Source organism: Eulemur rufifrons, chromosome 30 (assembly GCF_041146395.1).
Source record: "Eulemur rufifrons isolate Redbay chromosome 30, OSU_ERuf_1, whole genome shotgun sequence".
Classification (NCBI taxonomy): domain Eukaryota; kingdom Metazoa; phylum Chordata; class Mammalia; order Primates; family Lemuridae; genus Eulemur; species Eulemur rufifrons.
Genome location: NC_091012.1, coordinates 24,692,970 through 24,713,556, shown reverse-complemented (window position 1 = coordinate 24,713,556; position 20,587 = coordinate 24,692,970). Strand labels below are relative to the sequence as shown.

General features: G+C 46.3%; 1 protein-coding gene across 2 annotated transcripts in view; it reads left to right on the top strand.

Annotated features, from left to right (window-relative positions):
- The first annotated feature begins 449 nt into the window (after positions 1 to 449).
- Positions 450 to 20,587, top strand: part of MAMLD1 (mastermind like domain containing 1) — a 136,832-nt gene continuing 116,694 nt past the window's right edge. For both annotated transcript variants that reach the window (XM_069463268.1, XM_069463269.1), the window contains exon 1: positions 450 to 495. The gene's annotated coding sequence lies outside the window, so the exon portion shown is untranslated. The remainder of the gene's footprint in view (positions 496 to 20,587) is intronic.

Here is a 20,587-nt window from a genome sequence, read left to right as displayed (position 1 = left end):
GGCGGCCGCTGCCCTTTGGCTGCCCGTGGCCCCAGCCCAGTCTGGAAACCCGGCATTTCGATGCCTGGGGCCGGCGGGGTCGCTGGCAGGGCAGCGTGGCTTCCCCTTTAAGGCCGGAGCCGCTCGTCGCCGTGAGTGTGAGGGTGTGTGAGTGTGCGGCGTGCGTGTCTCCTCCTCCCCGAGTGACACAGCAGTGAGAAATGCCTATCAGTAACTTAAACCCCCGAAACTCCACCTTCCGGGCGCGCGGCGCGGAGCCGGGCGGTGGGAATGGAGCGAGCAGATTGAGGCCGCCACTGCAGCGCCGCCAGCATGAACTTGGCCGCTAGCTGAAGCGGCCGGCGGCGGGCGGGCGCGGGGGCACCGGCCGCTAGCCAGGGGGTGATCTGCAGCCGGGCCGGGCCACTCGGCGGGCGCCTCAGGCCAGGTTGCCCCGCACTGGCGACCGCCAACCCTCGGACACTGCCCCCGCCGCCTCCGGAGCTCCGCAGCACGGTAAGGCTGAGGGCGGGCGCGGGAGGTCCGACTGCTCTGAGGGTTCCGGGGTGCACTTGTAGCCCCCACTTATAGTCCCCATCGCTGAGAATCGGGGCCCCGGGGTGCTTCGAGCCTAGGAACCCTAAAGTTTGCTCCGAGCACAGGGCCCACCTGGCGCTGCAGGCGGACGTCCCCCTTCTCAGACCAGTCCGGCCAGGCTGAGCGCTGCTCACAACGCTCAGGGCCGAGGCCTCTGCCTGCTCCTTGGCGCCCATCGAGTGTCTGAAATCTGGCGGGGGCAGCCACAGACCAGGGAGGGAAGGTAGAGGGGCGCAAGCTGCGCGGACTCCCTGGGCTTCGCTGCACTACCAGGAGGCTCCCACTCGGTCCCAGCGCCCCTGGGCCGCTTGCAGCCCTGGTGCCACCGGCGACATTGCCTTTGCATGCCAGCTCCCTGAGCCCCCGGGCCGGTCAGCAGTGGGCCCTGGGCGAAGGGTTACCCCCAATCAGGTTTGCCGCCTCCGAACCGGAGTGTGGAGTGTGCGTGCGCCGAGCCTGCTCCCCTGCGCTCCCTCCCCCGCCAACTCCTCGTGAGAGCAGCACTGAGCGGAGCTGGGGGCTTGAAGCAGCCCTGACTAGGCTCCTGCCCCGCGTCCCTGGCGCCCCTGAGCCAGATTCTGCGCTCCGGGCTCGTGGGCATCCGTGCGGCTGCAGAGCCGGGCGCCCGGCGCCGGCCAGGGCGGGCGGGAAGCCCCCCGGAGCGCCGCCAAGTACTTTTCTCCGCCAGTTGGCTTGGCCAGGCTCCGTCCCGATGCAGTGTGTCCGAAGCCTCCAGGAAAGCTGGCGATGTCGTCGTATTCTGATCCGTGATTAAATTCGGACTGAGCAGACACTAATAGGATTAGCCTGCCAGAAAACTCGGCCCTGAAGCCGTCGGAACCTGGGCAAACAGACGCGCCTCGGGCTGGGGCATTCACTCCCGCCGCGCTCCTGCAGCTGGGTGCGGCTGAGCTGGGCACCGCGAGTGTGCGTGTGTGTGAGCGGGGCGGGAGCACAGGGTGGCTAGGGGACCTGAGGAGAAGGGACTTCCCTTACTGGGGTGGCTTGACGTTGTTGTTTGGCCCAGAAGGAACACCCCCGGGGCGCCGAACCCAAGGCAAACGTACTGTTTGCGGATAGTAGACCAAGGCCGGCTCCGGGACATTGTCTGCGAGGGCGAGCGGAGCCAAGCTTACAAGAGGCGGCCGCGCTGGAACAAAGACGCAAAGTCTCCCTGAACCCGAGCAATTTCGAAAGAGTTGGCTAGGGAGAGAGCCTGGGTCTCCTGGGGGCGACCCCCGCGGGAATCGCGCCACCGCCGTCATCCCCGGCCCGCGGCCGGGGATCATGTTCCCTGGCTATGCTGAGCCGGCGGGCAGCATCACAGCAGCGCGGCCCAGCTCTTGGCGGGCGTGGGCCGCCGCCTGGGTGACCACCGACCGGGCGGGGTCGACCGTGCACCCGCCGGGGCTTCCCGGCCGCTACCGCAGCTCCGGGCCCCTGGAGGCCGCGCAGCTTCTTTCCTTCCCCAGCTCCCACCTCTTCTTGTCTTTATAGATCCCCCCTCCCTCCCACCCCCGCCACCGCCGCCGCCGCCAACTATCCGCTTTATAAAAAGCCCCTTTGTTTCCCAGGAGGCTGGAGAGAGGGAAGGGGAAAGGGACGCAGAGGCAGGGGGCGGGGGTGGCTGCCTCCAAGTGGCTTGGAGCCGCTCGGGACGGAGGGCAAGTGTAGGCGATGGGGGAGGGGGCCGTGTTTCCAGGACCCTTCGTGGGAACCTTTTGCAAGGTGCGAGGAGCCCTGGCCCCCGGCCCCAGCTGCGCGCCCGGCCAGCCAGTGGTGGACACCCTAAATCCCGGCGGCCCGGACGGCCCGGCGAACTGCACTGCGAGCACTGCGAGCGAGCGAGCGGGCGGGCGGGCGGACGCAGAGGCCCGAGGCGGCAAAAGCTCGGCGGGGTGGGCAGACGCGACTCGCTGATGCGCTCACCGGGCTCTGGCATAGGGGGCGCCCTTTCCTCGGTTTCGCTTTGCAGCGGGCGCCCCACGCCGCCTGGGCTCAGGGTGGCTGTCGCACACCGCCGCGGGTGGCACAGACGACGGCGGCGGCTCGGAGGCTTTCACCACCCCGTGTCTGGCTGCACTCCTCATTCCTTCCCCCGCCCTTCTGCGGCAACCTCCACCCCCGCCCCCCAACCCCTCAGGGGCTCAAACTCTGGGCCTGCACCCTTTGTTTGGAGGCGCGGAGGCAGAGCCGTCACCTCCAGGATTGGTGCAGCTTGGGAGGGCAGCGAGGACAAGCGTGCCTCTCCGGACCATGTGCCGGCCTGCTGCCTCCGCACCGACCCAGTGTCCGGCACCTGAGGGTGTCCAACACGCATGGGCTGCCGGCTTTACTTGGATTGAAGACTTAGCGGGTCCCTGTTTCTTGCACCTGTCCTTCCTCAAAACTTGTGGGAACCGGGGCTTGCACTGAGGAATGTGAATATAATGTTAGAAGTAACCTTTCGCCATTCTGTTGACCTGCTCCGCCCCTGTCCCCCCGAGTGGTCAGCTTCTCTGGGAAGTTTGTTCGGGGAGGGAATACTGACAATAAGAAAAAGTGACAAATAAGGAGAAGTGGGCGGGGCCCAAACTCAGGCTGGTGGGTCTCAGAGCGAAGTCAGATTCCACCCGATCTCTCTCGCCGCGTCCGCCCCTCCCATTCCAATTTAATCTGATGTCAACGTTTTATTTGTGCCTTTTTGCATACTTTCCCCTTCTCAACTCCCCTCCCATCTCTGGAGGTTATTAACGAGTGGTGGTCAAACATTTTTTCTCTGGTCTTTGGAGTAGAAGGTGAAGCGTTAACACCGCCCCCCCCCCCACACACACACATACCCCAACTGCATCTAAAACCACAGGAAAGTAATCAAAGGGTAAACTACTGGTTCTACCTTCTCCTCCCCCCTTTCTGCTTCTCTTCTGGAGCACGATCATTGGAAAATAAAGCTGCTGATGTGCGAGATGGAACATATGGTGCCTCCATAAGAGAGAAGCTGAAATGGCCTTGAACCTGCCGGACAGACCAGCTGTTTGCTGCCAGCCAGAGCAGCTAATCAGCTTCTTCCCCTTAAAGTAACAGCCCTTTTTTCTCCTGACGACCAGTTTGCGTATTAAATAAGATATTCTCCAGAGTGGAAAAGTGATGGGCTCCTATGTTGTTTTGTGCTTTGGTGGTTCGCCAATGCCTGTTCCCTGCTCTGGGGGCCGCCTTGCCCTCTCCTGGTGCCTACCTCCAGTGTGTGTGTGTTTCCTTCAATACTGATGTTAGAATGTTGCTCAAAGTGGAACTTGGGAAAGGGGAGGCAGGAAAAGCAAAAGAAAGAGATGGGGCTGAGAGATTTCCAGATGACTGGGAGGAAATCTCTCTCTTGTGTTCCTGCTGGCTTTGGAAAAACTAGCAGTTCTTCCCCCCTTCCCCCTTTAAAAATATCAACAAGAGCTGAAGCTCTTCCTTACAAGATCTCCTTAAAAATCATCCTCTTCCGGCCATTTTCAGTTTTCCTTCAGTACAATGTGTTTAAGGGGGGAGGACAGTTTGGCATTAGAAAAAGAAAGCCTTTAGGAGATACAAGGAAATTCCATGTTAGGAAATCATTAGCAAAGGGTGACTTCGTCTGTTTTCCTGCCACTGACGCTGACAGTGACACAGATGTGTGGGTTGAAACAGGAACGTCATTGAATTTTTAAACTCAACTAGGAAATAGCCTGTTGCTGGGGTGGGGGTGGGGGCTACACATTCACTTCGTCTTAAGGTAGGAGATTCACTGTTGTCAATCCTTTTCACTACGGAAGGATATTTTTTAAAGCTTGGCCAGCATGTTTAATATCCTTTTTTTCCCTTTTAAATTGATCACCTAAAGGCTTAAAATGCACTTGTTAATGGATCATCCCTGGGAAACTCGATTACTAGTTGGGGTTATGAAATGAGAAGAAACTGATCTTAGACAAGCAGTTCTTCTGAAAATAGAGTTGGACTACTTGTCTTTAAAGGGGCTTCACATCAGCAGCCAACCTTTTTTTAAAAAAAAAAAATTCTGATTTTCTTTCTGCAACAGTGCCTTGTACAGATCATTAGCCTAGGGGGCTGGGAAACTTGTGTTCTAGAAAGCTCTCCCTACTAATTAGCGGAGTGATCTTGGGCAAGTCTATCCTTCCTTCTCGCCCCCCACCATGACCTCCGAGTCCCTTCCAGTTCTAAACCACTATGATTTGTGAACAAAATAGTCATTTTCTGGGGAAGCAAAACACCAAGTTCCACCTTATCATCGGGGAAAACAGCTAGATAGATAGATAATGAAATGGGGACGGGAGTGCTGAGATTCTGAAGGACAGGGATAAGAGGAGTAACAAATGGCAGAAGGCCAATCAAAACAGTGCAAAAGTGGGAAATGTTCCCTCTCTTGTGTCTTCTGCAAGTGTGAACATCTAACCCAGACTCATAGATGGTGGAGGCCAGGAGGAATCCCAGAGGACCTCTTATCCAGCCCTCCTACCGCAGCCATCTCGGGACCTATTGATGGCAGGCCTCCTCATCAGTGAGTTCGTGTAACAGGATCTAAACTCTTTAAAGTTAGGCTGACATATTTCCAAAAAACTCACCTAATGTAGAGCAAATCTGCTGCTTTGCAGTTATTTAGCAAAGGTTTCAAGGACAAAAAGGCCTTCCATACACACACACACACACGTGCATCAGTGGGGTGTGGGTTCTGAACTTACTCTTGAACCTTTCCTTTTCTTTCTAGTCCAGCTGGGTGTTTTTAAAAAATCATGTTTCCAACTTCGATGCCACAGCAGCCATGCAAGAATCTGCCACTGTCCTACTTGATGTTAGTATTGATTTTTTAAACGGGTAGGGGTGAACATTATGAAGAAGGACCTTTTATCCTCTGAGCTCTTTGGCAATTATCTTGCTGCCATAAATGTTGATACACATATAATGGATGTAACTAAAAAATCTCCTTATCCAAGCAGAAAAGGCTGAGTGTTTGTTGGAGCAGATAGAATGCTGAGAGTGTGAATAGACCAACCCAGATGTCGCTGGGGAGGGAGATAAATGATGGAGGAACAGGAGCCGGTTACTATGGATCAGCACAATAAACCAATTCCCATCATACACCTCTCACAACGCCACGGAGAGTAACCTAGGCAGCACCAGTCAACTGTACGGCAGGAGAGAAGCATTGCAAAGCTCAGTTGGAACTGGTCTGATTTTTTAGACATCAAGTCCTTAAACATCTTCAGGACTTTGAGAAGGGGAACTTCATAAATCAGAATGAATTTGAAGGGATTTTGTTGCAAATGCTTTTTACTTGTTATTTTTGTTGTGTCATTGTTGTTGTTTAGTCTGTAAAGGTATCAAAGGAAAATGGAAAGGCTTCATGGAGCTGTCTGGGCAGTTAGTCAGGGGGTTCCCTGTGGAGGTGTGAAACAGTAGCTTGTGTTATAGGATATTTACATGCAAAATATGAAGATGGCAGATCCACAGTCAGGTGGGCTCCTGCTCTTAAATTACCAGCCCAAGGCTGCTGAAGCCCCAGGAGAATTTTCTGCAAGGGGCAGGGATAGAAGCAAAAGAGTTGGATTCTCCCTTTCCCTCCTCCCCTCCACCTCCCCTCTCCAGTTGCTTTCTTTTTTTCTCTCCTTTCACAGAGCATCCCTGGTTTCCTTCAAGCCTCAAGTTTCCTCCTAAAATTTGACCTCTTCATAATTTCCAAAGCAATCAGATATGAAACAGTGCAAAAAGGTTCCCCTGGGAGAAGAGAAAGGAGGGGCATTCCTGGCCGTATGCACTGGGATCCCCAGAGAAAGGCTTGCAGAGATGGGGCCTAAGGAGGGGCAGGGTTAGGCACACAAGGAAAAAGCTCTTTGCAGAGTCTAGGAGAACTTTTCTTGCCCAGACGGGCTCTCCTGGATCTCTCTGGAATACCAGCTTCAACTTCCTCCCTTCCCTCCCTGGTCTGAGTGAGGGTGGGCTCCTCCTGTCTCTGGAGGAAGAGCCCATCCAAGGCAACCTGGTGCTGCCCTGGCTTTCCTCTGACCCCAGGGCAGCCAATGCCCCTTTCTGCACAGCCCAATTAGAGCTTCCCAGCCCCTCATTTCCTTGGAGGGGGTGGGGAGTTGGCAGATGCCTTAGCCTCTCCATGTACCCCGCTGCGTGATCTGCCCAGTAAATAACCATTAAGTGAGGTTTGGGAAATGCCATTTTCTTAAGGCTGAGAATTGTTCCCTGAGGCCCAGAGAAGGATGAGGCAGACTAGGAGATTTCACCTTGTTGGAAGGGGGCCTGGCCAACTGGCCACTGTGTTTTCCCCTTTCTTCCTCCTATGGGAGTGCCTGGACACTAGGCAATAGGGACACATTTCTGCTGATTCTGTAGGAAGTCACTGGTGGCCATAGGACCTGCGCTAGTGAATGACATCTGGGTCAGAAGGGCCTGGTGGCCCTGGCTTGTGCCTTCCACCTTTGGAGGGGAAGTGTGAGCCTTTGGGGCCTAAAGGCAGGACAAAAACAAAGTCAAGTCATTCTGAATGCTTTGGGGAATCCCAAGTCTTCTGTCCAGTTGTCCCACCCCCACCCCATGAGTTGTACATTTATATTTTGCCCAGGCTTTGAAGATGAACCCCCACCCTCAGCTTCTAACCCTAACCCTAACCCTAATCCTAACCCTAACCCCCTTGGGCTTCAGCTCAGTGGCATGCCAGCACAGAGCGGGAGGAGTGCAGAGTTAGCATAGGTACACCGCCTTACCTACAAACTCAGTTGCTGAAAGATGGAGAATTCAAGAGCTGGAAGAATAAAACCCCATGATTTTACAGAAGAGGAAACTGAGGCCCAGAGAAGTGCCCAACTTTCCTGAGGGGCCTTAGTAAAGGGATCCCAGAGTAGACAGAATCCTGTCTCCAATTCACAGTCAAGTGCAGAACACCCATTTTGCACCCACGTGTGAGCACACAGGTTTTCATTTTGAGGCAGCACAAACATGGTGAGAGGCGGTGCAGCCCATGAGGCGGAACATTTGTAATGGGTGTAATATAATCTGCCTGATATCAATGTGTACTTGGCTCAGCATCATTAGGACTGCAGAGAGGCATATTGGAATCTGAACTCAAAGTCGGAAAGTAGCTGGGGAATGGATCCGAAAGGAGTGTGTCTCCTCTTGTTTTCAAGTTGTTGCTGGAGAGTCAGGCAGCCAGCCCCATGGATGGCTTGGCTGGGGGGATCCACTGGCAGTGGCAGGAGGTTGTTTGTGTTTTATTCTTAATGAGATCTCACTGTTAATATCTGCCTCTGGAAGTTCCAGCGCCGACCTTGGAATTTTAAGTGGGACAGTAGTTTTGGTGCAGTTGCCAATGTCACATGCTTCGCGTGTCTAATTCTGAAAGACTGGCATGCATTATGTTAGGCTTGGGGAGGAGGGCACAGCGTTTCTAAGCTGCTTGTCTGTCAAGGATTAATTTAACCTCTAATTACTACATTTTCTTCGCAGTTTGCTGCACGAACATGTTGTAACAAAGCTCAAAGAAGTATGCCATTTTATTTCCCTGCCACTCTAAAATTAATTTCCGGGATATGGAGTCAAATCTGACACACTTGGTGTTAAAATAATTGTGCTGACATTCGAATTAAAGTGAACAATCTGGTTGTTTCTAGTGATCCCCCAGCAATGGGGTAAAGAACATTATCATGTTCTTTGCCACCACAGCCCTCAAAATGAGCCCTGAAAATATTAATATCAAGGAGTGTCACTGCACTAATCCCCCTGGGGGAAACCAGTGCTCCCAAGAACATGGGACACTGCCCAGCACATAGCCTGGGTGTTACCTTTGGAGCGAGACTGATGTCCTGCTCAGTAGGACAGCTAGGGAGTCCTCCCCTGCCCGCTAATGGGCCTGGTGGTGAGGTCTCTTCCTGCATCAAAAGGTGAGGCCATTATCAGATTGGAGCCTCCCAAGAGCCTGGCCCTGGTGCCCAACCTGTTCTGAGTGGCTGCAACAGTGAAATCACAAGATTCTCTCCCTCCTACTCCCCACAGCTCCTGACTGCCCTCCCCCCATGCCCAAGAGTAAGAGCCCCTTGGCAGTCCTACAAATCCCTTTCATCCCCATCTTCCCAAACAGAGGCAGTGGATCCCAGAATAGGAGGACGATTCCCTGCTCTGGGTGGTTGGGAAGTCTGTGTTCTCAGGCCCAGGGTGGGGATCCTTAGCAGTGACATTAATCTCCTATTTTGAGTCCACAGAAACCAATTTATGGGATGCAAGAGATGGCCAGGTTAGCCATTTGTCAGTTTTCATCTCCTTGCCCAGGTAGTTGTGAAGAGCAGCCTCTGGCACTTACATACTCACCCTATCTCGGGAGTAGAATTCTGCCTTTTCGAGCACATTTCACTCCAGGGGGTGAGACTTCAAAGCTGACATTGTCTCTGTTATCCTCACAACATCCTTTCTGGAAGGGTACCTTATATAGGAAGGGCTGGGTCTGAAGCCCTGTTGCCCATGTGGCTGGGGACAGGCTCCCTGGCCTTGGGTTGGCTGTTTGCCAAATCCTGAGCAAACTAAGTTTGGATTCAGTCCCCTTATCTTCCCCTTCCTGGGTCCTAGATGGCCTGCATTCTGCTCTTCCCCACCTTCTCCCCCTTACCTGGAAAGGTGCTATCCCTCAGCCCTCTGTGCCTTAGTGGGACTCCCTTCCTTGGAAGAATCTAGAGCCTCTAACTTGAATTATGCGATGCAAGAGTTGCCATGCCTTGGAGGGAAGGCAGGGCACAAGTAGGGAGGCGTTCAGGGCTTAGGGAGGCCCTATTGCCCCCTGCCCCCCGCCAAGTAGGTACCATGCCTGGCTTAAAGCTGCTCCTGTTCATGAATTAGAGAACGGCCAAGACGACCTGGCTTCCAAAGCTCTTCTGAGCTTGCCCCCAGGGAAGCCAACCCCAACTGGTCTCTTGAACCTGAAATCATAAGAAAAATGATTCCTGACCCTCTGGAGCAGGGGTGGCTCTTGCCTTCTTTGAGAATCTGATGAAAACTCTGGGTCTTCTCCTTAAAGCACCACACAATAATATGCAATGTTGCATCTAATTTAAGGGGCTCATAGATCCTTTTGGAAGCCTATTCGTGGTTCCCTCAGGGATCCGTTGACACAAGTTGAGAATGCCTCAATATGACAGACACCTTGGATAGTGCCAGATTAGATGGTCATCCCTGGTCACACGTGGGCACAGAAACATCATGACGTGGTGAGAAGAGGACAAGCTTTGCCTTGGATGGGAGACTGACCAACTATGGGATTTTAGGCAAGTCTGTGAACCCACCCGAGCCACAGTGCCCTCAGTTGTCAGATGGCAATATCAGAATGCCAGTCCCGCCCAGCTCACAGCATTGTGGGAAATTCAGAAGAGATGGTGTTGGTGAGATGATCTTGCAAACATCAGACTTAGGGCTGTCACTGGCCATTGTTTATTTTGCCTTCCCATTTGACCTGAGAAATTTAACAAAAGAAAATCAGGTTTCTTTTGACATGGGAAGTCCTTTAGTCTATTCCTTTGCCATTGTATAAATTACACCCAGGCAAACTAAAAGAATTTCTGGCTTGGGAGGGACCTCAAAGAGAATGCAGTGTGTCAGGGATCTAGACAGTTCCAGGGGATGCTGATTGCCCAGCCCGCAGTGGCTCTGGAGTGGGGCAAGGGTGTATGTGTTGGGCTCAGTGCCCTGGAGAAGGTTCCACATCTGCCTCCCACGAAAGTGAGCAAATGGGATCTGAGAAGGCTAGGCCACACCTGGCATCAGAAGCTAATGTGGATCCTGGTTTCTCCCTCACAGTCACGACCTTTCCGTCCACCGGGAGGTGGATTTGCTCCAGGATCTGTCCAGGACCCTGTCCTGAGGGAGGAGGGGTTGTCTCCTTTTGGAGAGAAGCCTCGGGAGGAGCCTGTAGGCACTTGGGGGTTCTTCTCTGCAGGGAAGAGGCTGGCTGGACTGAATGCAGACAGCCCTCCTCCACCTCTCTCGCCCAACCCTGAAGTGTGGAAAGGCTTCCCATGGCAAGGCCAGCAGGGCTCATATATCACAGATGGGAAAACTGAAGCCCAGAGAGGAGCCAGTACTGGCCCGAGGTCACATGGTAAGTCATGCAGACATGTCCTTGGCCCTGGCTGGACTGTGCACCCTCCAGGTTCTCTGTCTAGCTCCTCCCAAGAATGTCTTTTCACTTCTCTTAAAAACACAAACCTGTCATCATATTAACCAGCCCCTATTGAACGCTCACGTCCTCAAAGACAGCCCTAGAGAGTAAATAGCAGGTTTAGAAAGCCCTTTGAACCCTCAGAGGAAGATTCTGGCCTTGCTGAGCCTGTTGCTATGCGGTTCCAGAGGCAAGGCAGCCACAGGCTTGTAGAGCTGTTTAGTCCCTTCCCCCTCCCCCACGTGAATTTTAGGAACCTTTTGGAAGGGAATGTGTTGCTAGGAGCTTGGACGCTCCCTCTCCTTTATAAAGAGAGGAGCACTGTTTTGCTTTGAATTGGCTTGAAAACACACTGAGGTGTCCCCCTACCCGTTCTTGCTTTTGTTAAACCAACCCGATTTTCCAGGGGTAGTTCAGTGGAGATCACGTTGAAAATGAGTGTTTAGTACAAGGCCATTATGCAGAGTGGCTTCCATTCCCATCCTTGGCCTGCAGTGTCTGGACTTTAGCTTCCTTATTAATCTGGAAGAGGCAGAATCTGCAAGTCACTTGAAAGCAGATGCCACTCAGTAATTTTAGGCACCATCACAAAAACAAAATGATAGTGGTTTGTAAATTGAAACATTTGACAATTGTGGTTTAGAAGATTCACTGTTTGGGACCTGCTTTCTGAGTCTAGGGGGCGTCCCTGGTGCTGTAGTGGGAAGAACATCCACCTGGGGGTCTGCCAGCACGTGCTCCAGGTCCAGCTCTGATACCAACTAGCCATGGCACTTAGGACAAATCACTTCCCTTTTCTGGGCCTCAAGTTTCCCCATCTGCAGGAGGAAGGAATGGATTAGGAGAATCCAAACCGCTCCTCCAGCTCTGATATTCCATGATTCTCTAGTAGCAAATTAAACTCTGAGTTACTTAAAATATTTGAAAAGGATAACTAATAATCTGTTCTTCATGAAATTACCAGAGACTTGAAAACATGGAGGTTTTATTTTTGTTTGGGTAGGTGGGGACTGCAACCATTATATAAATGATAACAATTCTAGACCTTTTGGCTAAAGACAAAGAGTTATGTATTTTTAATTTTTTTATTTCAGCATATTATAGGGGCAAAGAGTTATGTATTTATCTAGGACCAAAGGATAGAAAGATTGGAAATTCCCTTAGAGACCCTTGCTTTTACACATGAGGATGCCGCAGGTGGAGGAACAAACCACGCTTGCTCAGACTTCCCCAGCAAGTTGCTAAAAGCTGAGCTGTCCAGGACCCAGAAGCCCAGCTTGCAGCCCACTGCCTGTACCGCCCATGCTTCCCAGGCCCTTACAGGAGAGGCATCCAGGCTTCTTATGGGCCTGCAGTCAGCAGAATATACAGCTGAGTGGTTTTGATTTCTAGCTATCAAATAATAGCTTATCAGAAAGGAATTTTTATCCCCCAGCTCTGTTCTCAACATCCGAGAGTTGTTCTCTGCTAACAGTAAATATTTAATTTTGTTGGTCTTGTACCAATACCTAATTTAAAATAAAAGAGATTCTTTGAATAATGGGGAGTAATCCTCGGGGGCCTGTTATTTGAAATTATTTTCTTTTAAACAGATGGGCTGTTTTAGGTTTGACTTCATATTTGCTAATTTTCATTATGCAAAAGAAAAAATAAACCCAAGCCACCCCACCCTTATTTTTGTAATGAGTAACAGTTTGTCTTGTCTAAAAGAAGCTTTTAGTTTCTTGACTGTTTGCACTGAGAGTACTCAACATTATTTTGGTTTTTTAATCACATAAATGTGTTAGCCATCTACAGCTCATGGGATGCTTATAAAATGCACCCAGCTCATCCCTGTACAGCCACCAGCTCTGCGACTTAATTGCTTGGTTCCAGCCCAGCTACCTCTTATCTGGTGCCCAGCCACCCCCTCCTCTGTCCTGTAACCAGACCATGTGGGGATATAGAGACAAGGAGACGATGGTCTGGGAGGGGGACAGCCTGGGTGCCAGGCCCAGCTCTATTGCCTCACTGCGTGACCTTGAGCAGGTCCCTTCCCCTCTCTGGGCCTCGCGGTTCCCATTGCTACAAAGAGGGGGCTGGCCTAAAGGGGCTTTCTGGGAATTTCCTCTTTTTATGTTGGATTGTTATATTTGGAATATGTGACTTGACCAGTAGAGTATATGACCTTTAAATCCTTTCTAGAGGCAATGTTCAGTGATGTTTCTGACAAAGGTAGGTAGACAGGCCAAGAAAAATGAAATAGATGAACACTTTTAAGTGTGTGTGTTTCTCTGCCTGCATAATTCCTGATGGCTGTCAGCCTTTTGGAGAAATGTATATTCCTCCCTCCGCCCTCATTCATATTTGTTAAAAGCTTTGGCTTTGAAATCAAGGCAAGAAGAAAGGTGGACAAGGAGGGCATTGCCCGAGACCCTTCTCTCTTCTGTGGACCCTCTCAGATGGTGGGGCTGGCATTTGGGCAATGACAAAGGGATGGACAATGGGAAAGTGAGCAGGATGAAACTGGAACCTGATGTAATCCAAAACTGGAACTTGCGTACCAATCCGTTCAGGAGCTGGTCAAAAGTTATTTTGAAAAATGGACTCTGCAAAGATTTTATATGTGTCTACTATGTGCCAGGCACTGTTGGAGAATGTATGTATAGATGAATGGGTGGATAAAAGGAAGGACAAGTAGATACATAAGAGTTAGGATGTAACAGGCTACTAAATACGCAAAGTAAGAAAAGCTTGTGCAAATTAATGATGTGTCAGGGATACAAGAGTGAGAAAAACAAAGAAAAAAACCCTCATGAAAGGTTGTCTAGTGAGGGAGACCAATGATAGACAAGATTAATAAGTAAAACATATATTAATAGTATGTCCAAGGTGACAAGTGCCTTGAGGCAAAATAAATCAAGGAAGGGAGTTGGGGAATGCTGCAGAAGAGTGTAATTTTAAATAGGATGGACAGCAAGGACTTCGCCAAGATTGTGAGATTTGAGCAAAAACTTGCAAAATCATTTATCAATTAGGCCATTGCCTCTTGGAAACTCACCCATCAACTGTGAGCATTTTCTATCCAATAGAAATACAATGTGAGCCACAAATGCAAGGCACATGTGTAATTTTAAATTGTATAGTGGCCACATTAAAAAAGAAGCAGGTGGGCCGGGCGCGGTGGCTCACGCCTGTAATCCTAGCACTCTGGGAGGCCGAGGCGGGTGGATCGCTCGAGGTCAGGAGTTCGAGACCAGCCTGAGCAAGAGCGAGACCCCGTCTCTACTAAAAATAGAAATTATATGGACAACTAAAATATATATACACAAAAAATTAGCCGGGCATGGTGGCGCATGCCTGTAGTCCCAGCTACTCGGGAGGCTGAGGCAGTAGGATCGCTTAAGCCCAGGAGTTTGAGGTTGCTGTGAGCTAGGCTGACGCCACGGCACTCACTCTAGCCCGGGCAACAGAGTGAGACTCTGTCTCAAAAAAAAAAAAAAAAAAAAAAAAAAAGAAGCAGGTGAAACTAATTTGAATAATAGACTTTATTTGACCCAATATATCTAAAATATTATTTCAAGGTGTAATTAACAAAAGTTAGTAAGATATTGTACATCGCTTTTTATCATGTTAAGTCTTCACATTCCCATGTGTATTTTCCATTTACAGCACATCTCAATTTTGACTAGCCACATTTTAAGTGCTCAAAGGCACATCTGGCTGGTAGCTACCATATTGTACAGTACATTAACGAGACTCTTCAGGTTAAATGTTTTCATTTTAGTATGTCCCTTATAAACTGTACTTTATGGGGTGCTTTATTTGCTGAGTGGGCTGAAATTATTAAAAATAACTAATTATGCATCATTAATTTGCATAAGTCTTTCATCATGGATATTTAGTAGCCTTTTACCTCTTAATGCTCATGTATCTACCTGTCCATCCATCCATCCATCCATCCTCCAAAGTGTCTGCCTGAAACAAGTCCCCCAGTTCTCAGTTTTTCTTCTTTGTGGACTAGGTTCTGAGTGAGGATCTAGAGGGAGTTCAACGGACCAGCTGGTGTCCGTCACACTGAGCAGAGATTTAAGGAGCATTAGTAATGGGTACTTTGTCAGAAGGAGGGATCCTGTTTTGACTTGAAAGTTTATCAAAACAAGAGTGATCATTTCTTGAAAGCCTGCATGTGCCTGGAGACTCCTGTCCCGTTGCCTCTTAGAAACTCACCCATGAACTGTGAGTATTTTCTAAGAGCTGACCCTCAGGATTTTACTATCTGCTCTCTATACTTTCTCCCTAGAAAGTTAATTGATCACTCGCTTCTAACCTTTCATAATTTAATTATTTCTCTTGACATAAATTTGGACTTTCAGAATAGTTGCAAGAGTACTACAAATAATTTCTGAATACCTTTCACTCCAATTCCCCAAGTGTTATTAATAACATTTTACCACATTCTCTTTATGTTTTATCCACCACCCCTACCACATACACACACACATACGTGCACAGATACACACAATTTTTTCTGAACTGTGTAAGAACAAATTGCAGACATGATGCTCTTTTATCCCAAAATACTTCAGTGTACATTTCCTAAAAAAAAAAAAAAAAAAAAAGTTTCCTAAAACATTCCCCTGCATAAGCACAGGATATTGATCAAAATCAGGAAGGTAGCATTGGTACTAATCTATCTAAAGACCTTAATCTAAAGACATTCAGATTTTGCCGATTGTCCCAATAATGTCCTTTATAGCAAAAGAAAATCCAGGATCACGTGGCACATTCAGTTGTTATGTCTCTTTAGTCTCCTTTAATCTGGAAGGATTTCTCAGTCTGTCTTTGAGTTTTGTAGTACTGACATTTTTGAAGAGTATATGCCAGTTATTTTGCATCATGTCCCTCATCTTGGATTTGTCTGATGTTCCCTCATGGTTAGATCTGGGTTCTGTACTATTGACAGAAATACCAAAGAAGGCACAGGAGGTCACTATGTCTCATTACTGGTGATGGTCGCTTTGATCACTTGGTTAAGGTGGTGTCTGCCACATTTCTCCACTGTCAAGTTCCTGTATTTCTTCCTTTTGCAATTAATGAGTATCTTAGGGGAATAAGTATATTTTGAAGCTATGTTAATATCCTATTACTCCTCTGGGAGTGGGGAACCTGAAGGCCAGAGGCTTCCCACCCCTGCCTCAAACTTTCACTCACTAGTTTAGCTTCCGTTGATGATCCTTGTCTGAGGCAAGTTTATTATGTTGGTTGCCAAATAATGGATTTCTGATTCCATAATCTTTTCTATATTTATTAGTTGACTTTCTACAGTAAGAAAGATATTCTCCCCCCATTTATTTGCTTATGTATTTATTTATATTTATTTATTATTTATATTAGATGGACTTGTGTATTCTTATTTTATTCAATAAGTTATAGTCCTTTGCTGTCATTATTTATTTTGATGCTCAGATTTTCCCAGGTTTGGCCAGTGGGAACACCTTCAAATTGGCTCCTATGTCTTTTTGACATGCCCTTAATCATTCTCTGAGCATGGCCTTATTTTCTGGCACAAGATGCTGTAGGCTCATCTTATACTTTCCCTGCCTCAGCCCTAAAATCATCCATTTTTCCAAGGACCCCTGGCTGCTTTTAGTGGAGAATGATATTTAGAAACCAAGATCTGGTACTAGGTATATGCTTATTTCTACAGGTATGTCATTGCTACTAGACCCTCTCAGACCACAAAGCTAGAAAATTAATTATCTCACATCTAAATTTATTTCTTTTTATTTTTGTTATTTTGGTAATATGTATTTCTCTATTTATTTATTTATACTTATCTATAAACCATGAGCTCACACCAATACCTCCAAATTCCAATCCAACACCAAAATTTATTCTGTCTTTTCTCTTTCCATATTTTAACTCCCTCCTAAGACGGTGATAAATCCATAATGTATTTACTCACTCAATCCTATAATACACAGAAAGTAGTTTCAGAATTGCTAACTCATGACTCTATGAAGAAGCCTATTTGCTAGAGTATGATATTTGTTTAGTGAGACTATATAATCCAAACACTGTTAAAAAGTTGCCTGGGTTAGTTCTCCATCTCCTTGTCCCCACTGTAAGGTCATTTAAATAGGGTTTGGTTCACTTGTTTTTGTTTAGATTCCTTTTGTTTCCCCCACATCTTTGCTAATTTTAATTCTTTTTTTGAGCATGTAACATAGTTCCAAAAGTTATTAATAGAACTGTGCAGAAAAGAATACTCAGAAAAGTGACACTTCTCATTACTTCTTTCCATCTCATTGCACTCATCTCCTGTAAGTAACCAACCTCATTAGTTTTTCTGTTTCTTTTGCACAAATGAACAGATACCTGTGTATTGTCCTATATCCCTTTCTTTCTTACATGAATGGCAGCATGCTATAGATGCTCTTTGGGGCTTTACTTTTTTACTTGGCAGTATGTCCTAGCAGTTACTCAATATCAGTTCGTAGAAATCATCCTCATTTTTTTCATTACAGCTACATAGTACTGCACTGTGTGAATGTGTCATATTATTCAACCACCCTCCTATGTATAGGCATTTAGGTTGTTTCCAGTATTTTGCAATTACAAACAATTCTTCAATGAACAACCTGGTGTGTGTGTGTGTGTGTGTATACATATATACACACACACATATATGTATGTATGTATTTTCATATCGTTCGAGATGTATCTTCAGGGTAAATTCCTAGAAGTGGGATTGGTGTGTCAAAAAGTAAAAACAAATGTAAGGCTGGGTGTGGTGGCTCACATCCGTAATCCCAACACTTTGGGAGGCTGAGGCAGGAGGATCACTTGAGGCCAGGAGTTCAAGACCAGCTTAGGCAACATAGTGAGATCCTGTCTCTACAAAAAATTAAATTAAAAAAACATTAGCCAGGTGTGGTGGTGTGTGCCCATAGTCCCAGTTACTCAGGAGGCTGAGGTGGGAGGATGGCTTGAGCCCCGAGTGCAAGGTTGCAGTGAGCTATGATCATGCCACTGTATTCCAGCCTAGGCGACAGAGGGAGACTCTGTCTCAAAAAAAAAAAAAAAAAAAAAAAGTAAACACAAATGTAGTTTTGCTAGGTATTGCCAAATTCCCCTCTAGAAAGCTTGTACCAATTTACATTCCCATCAGCAATGTATGAGAGTGTCTTTTTCCCTAAAGCCTCACCAACAAAGTGTTTGCTTTGCTTTACTTTTTAATTTTTGCAAATCTGATAGGTGAGAAATGATATCTCAGTGTAGTTTAATTAGCATTTTTCTAATTATGAGTGACTTGGAACATCCTTTCATATGCTTAAGAGCCTTTTTGATTTTATTGTGTGTGTGTGTGTGTGTGTGTGTGAATTATCTGTTCATGTCTTTTCTCTCTTTTTCCATTGGGCTTTTGGTCTTTTATCCTCATTTTTAAGAGTTTTTTATGTGTTAGGGATATTAGTTTTTATCTGTGATATATGTTGCAAGTAATTTCTCTTAATTGGTTTGTTGATTTTTTGATGTTGTTTTTCTTTGCCATGCAAAAGGGTTTTTGTGTAGTCAAATATTAATCTTTTCTTTTATCACATCTGGATTTTGAATTCCAGTTAAAAAGCCTTTTCTCACACCCAGGTTAAAGAGAAATTCACCCAATTTTCTTCCAGTATTTGTATAGTGTCATATTTTACATTTAAATTCCTAATTCATTTGGAGTTTATTCTTATGTGTAGTGTATGGTATGGATCTTACTTTATCTCTTTTCAAATGACTACCCAGTTATCACAGCCTCATTTTTTAAAATGTCAATCTATGTCCCAGTGATTTGAAAGGTTACCTTTATCATTTATTCAATTTTCACATATACTAAGGTCTATTTCTGGACATAAATTTTATTCCACTGGTCGATTTGTCTATTCTTCCTCCAATACCACACTGTTTTAATTATAGAGGCTTTATAGTGATTTTTAAAAACTTTTTACTTTGAGATAATTGTAGATTCACATGCAGTCTTAGGAAATAATAAAAGAGAGATCCCATAACCTTCACTCGGTTTCCCCCAATAGTAACAACTTGCATAACCATATTACAATATCACAACCAGGACATTGACATTGATATAATCCATCCACATCATTCAGATTTTACCAATTTTGCGTACTTATTTGTGTGCATATGTGTAGGTATTTAACTCAAAGCAGTTTTAGCAAATGTGTAGATTCATGTGACGACAGTCAAGATAAAGAACAGTGCTATCATCACGAGGATCCTCAATCCTCTCTGTTGCTCTTTTATAACCAAACCCACTTCCCTCTTGCTTTTCCCTACCCCAAGTTCCAAACTCATGGCAACCACTAGTCTGTTCTCTATCCCTACAATTTTGTCATTTTGAAAATGTTATATGTTAAATCATACAGCATGTGACCTCTTGAAATTAGCCTTTTTCACTCAGCATAATTCTGACAGTGGTGTAGTACAATATATGAGGGGTCCGTTCTCACAGGTGTGTAGAGATATCTCACTGTCATTTTATTTGCATTTCCCTAATGCCTAATGATATGGAACATATTTTCTGGAACTAATTTGCCATCTGTATATTCTCTTCTGTGAAATGTCTGTTCATGACTTTGGCCCATTTTCTAATTGGATTATTTGCATTTTTTTCTTGTTTTTTTATACAAGTTTTGCAAGTTCTTTATATATTCTAGATACTTGTCTTTTGTCCAATATAAAATTTGCAATATTTTCTCCCAGTCTGTAGCTTGTCTTTCCATTCTCTTACCGGGTTCCCTCATAGAAAGATTATTTTTTGGATCAGATTTTTGTTGTTGAGTCTAAGAACTCTACCAAGACATAGGTCCCAAAGATTTTCTCCATTTTTTTCAAAGTTTTATGGTTACACATTTTACATTTAAGACTGTGATCCATTTTGAATTAATTTTGGTATAAGGTGTGAGGTTTAGTTTGAGGTTCATTTTTTTGCCTCTGGATGCTCAATGGCTCTAGCAACATCTGTTGAAAAAGCTATCCCTCCTTCATTGAGTTCCTTTTGCACCTTTGTCAAAAACTAATGGGGCATTTCTGTTCTGAATCTATTTTGGGGATCATTATTCTGCTCCATTGATCTATGTATCTGTCCCTCTGCCAATACCACACAGTCCTGATTAATGTAGCACTATAATAAATTTTAATAGCAGGTAGATCCACTCCTCCCCTTGTATTCTTGTTTATTTATATATTCTAGATAGTTGTCTCTCAACAACTTCTTGTTTCTCAAAATTGTTTTATTCTAGGGTCTCTACCTTTCCATATAAATTTTAGAATAAGCTTATCTATGTCTACAAAAAACTTTTCTGGGATTTTGATAGGAATTATATTAAACCTATAGGTCAATTTGAGAATTAATATCTTTACTACATTGAGTCTTCTAATCAATAAACACAGTATGTCACCTCATTTATTTAGATCTTTATTTCTTTCAAAAGTATTTTGTAATTTTTTGTATACAGATCTCCTATACATATTATCTTAGATTTGATGTCTAAATATTGCATTTTCTTTGGAGCAATTATAAATGGTACTGGTTTTTTTTAAACATTATTTTATTGATTTAATTCACAATCCACAAAATTCACCCAAAGTGTTCAGTTCAATGGCTTTAGCATATTTATAGAGTTGTGCAAATATCACCAATATTTAATTTCAAAATATTTTACTTACCGCAAAAAGAAATCACATATCTATTAGCAACCACTCCCCACTCTCCCTTACCCCCAGCCCCTGGAAACCATGAATGTGCTTTCTGTCTCTATGGATTTGCTTATTTGGGGTTTATCCGTTAAATAAAATCATATG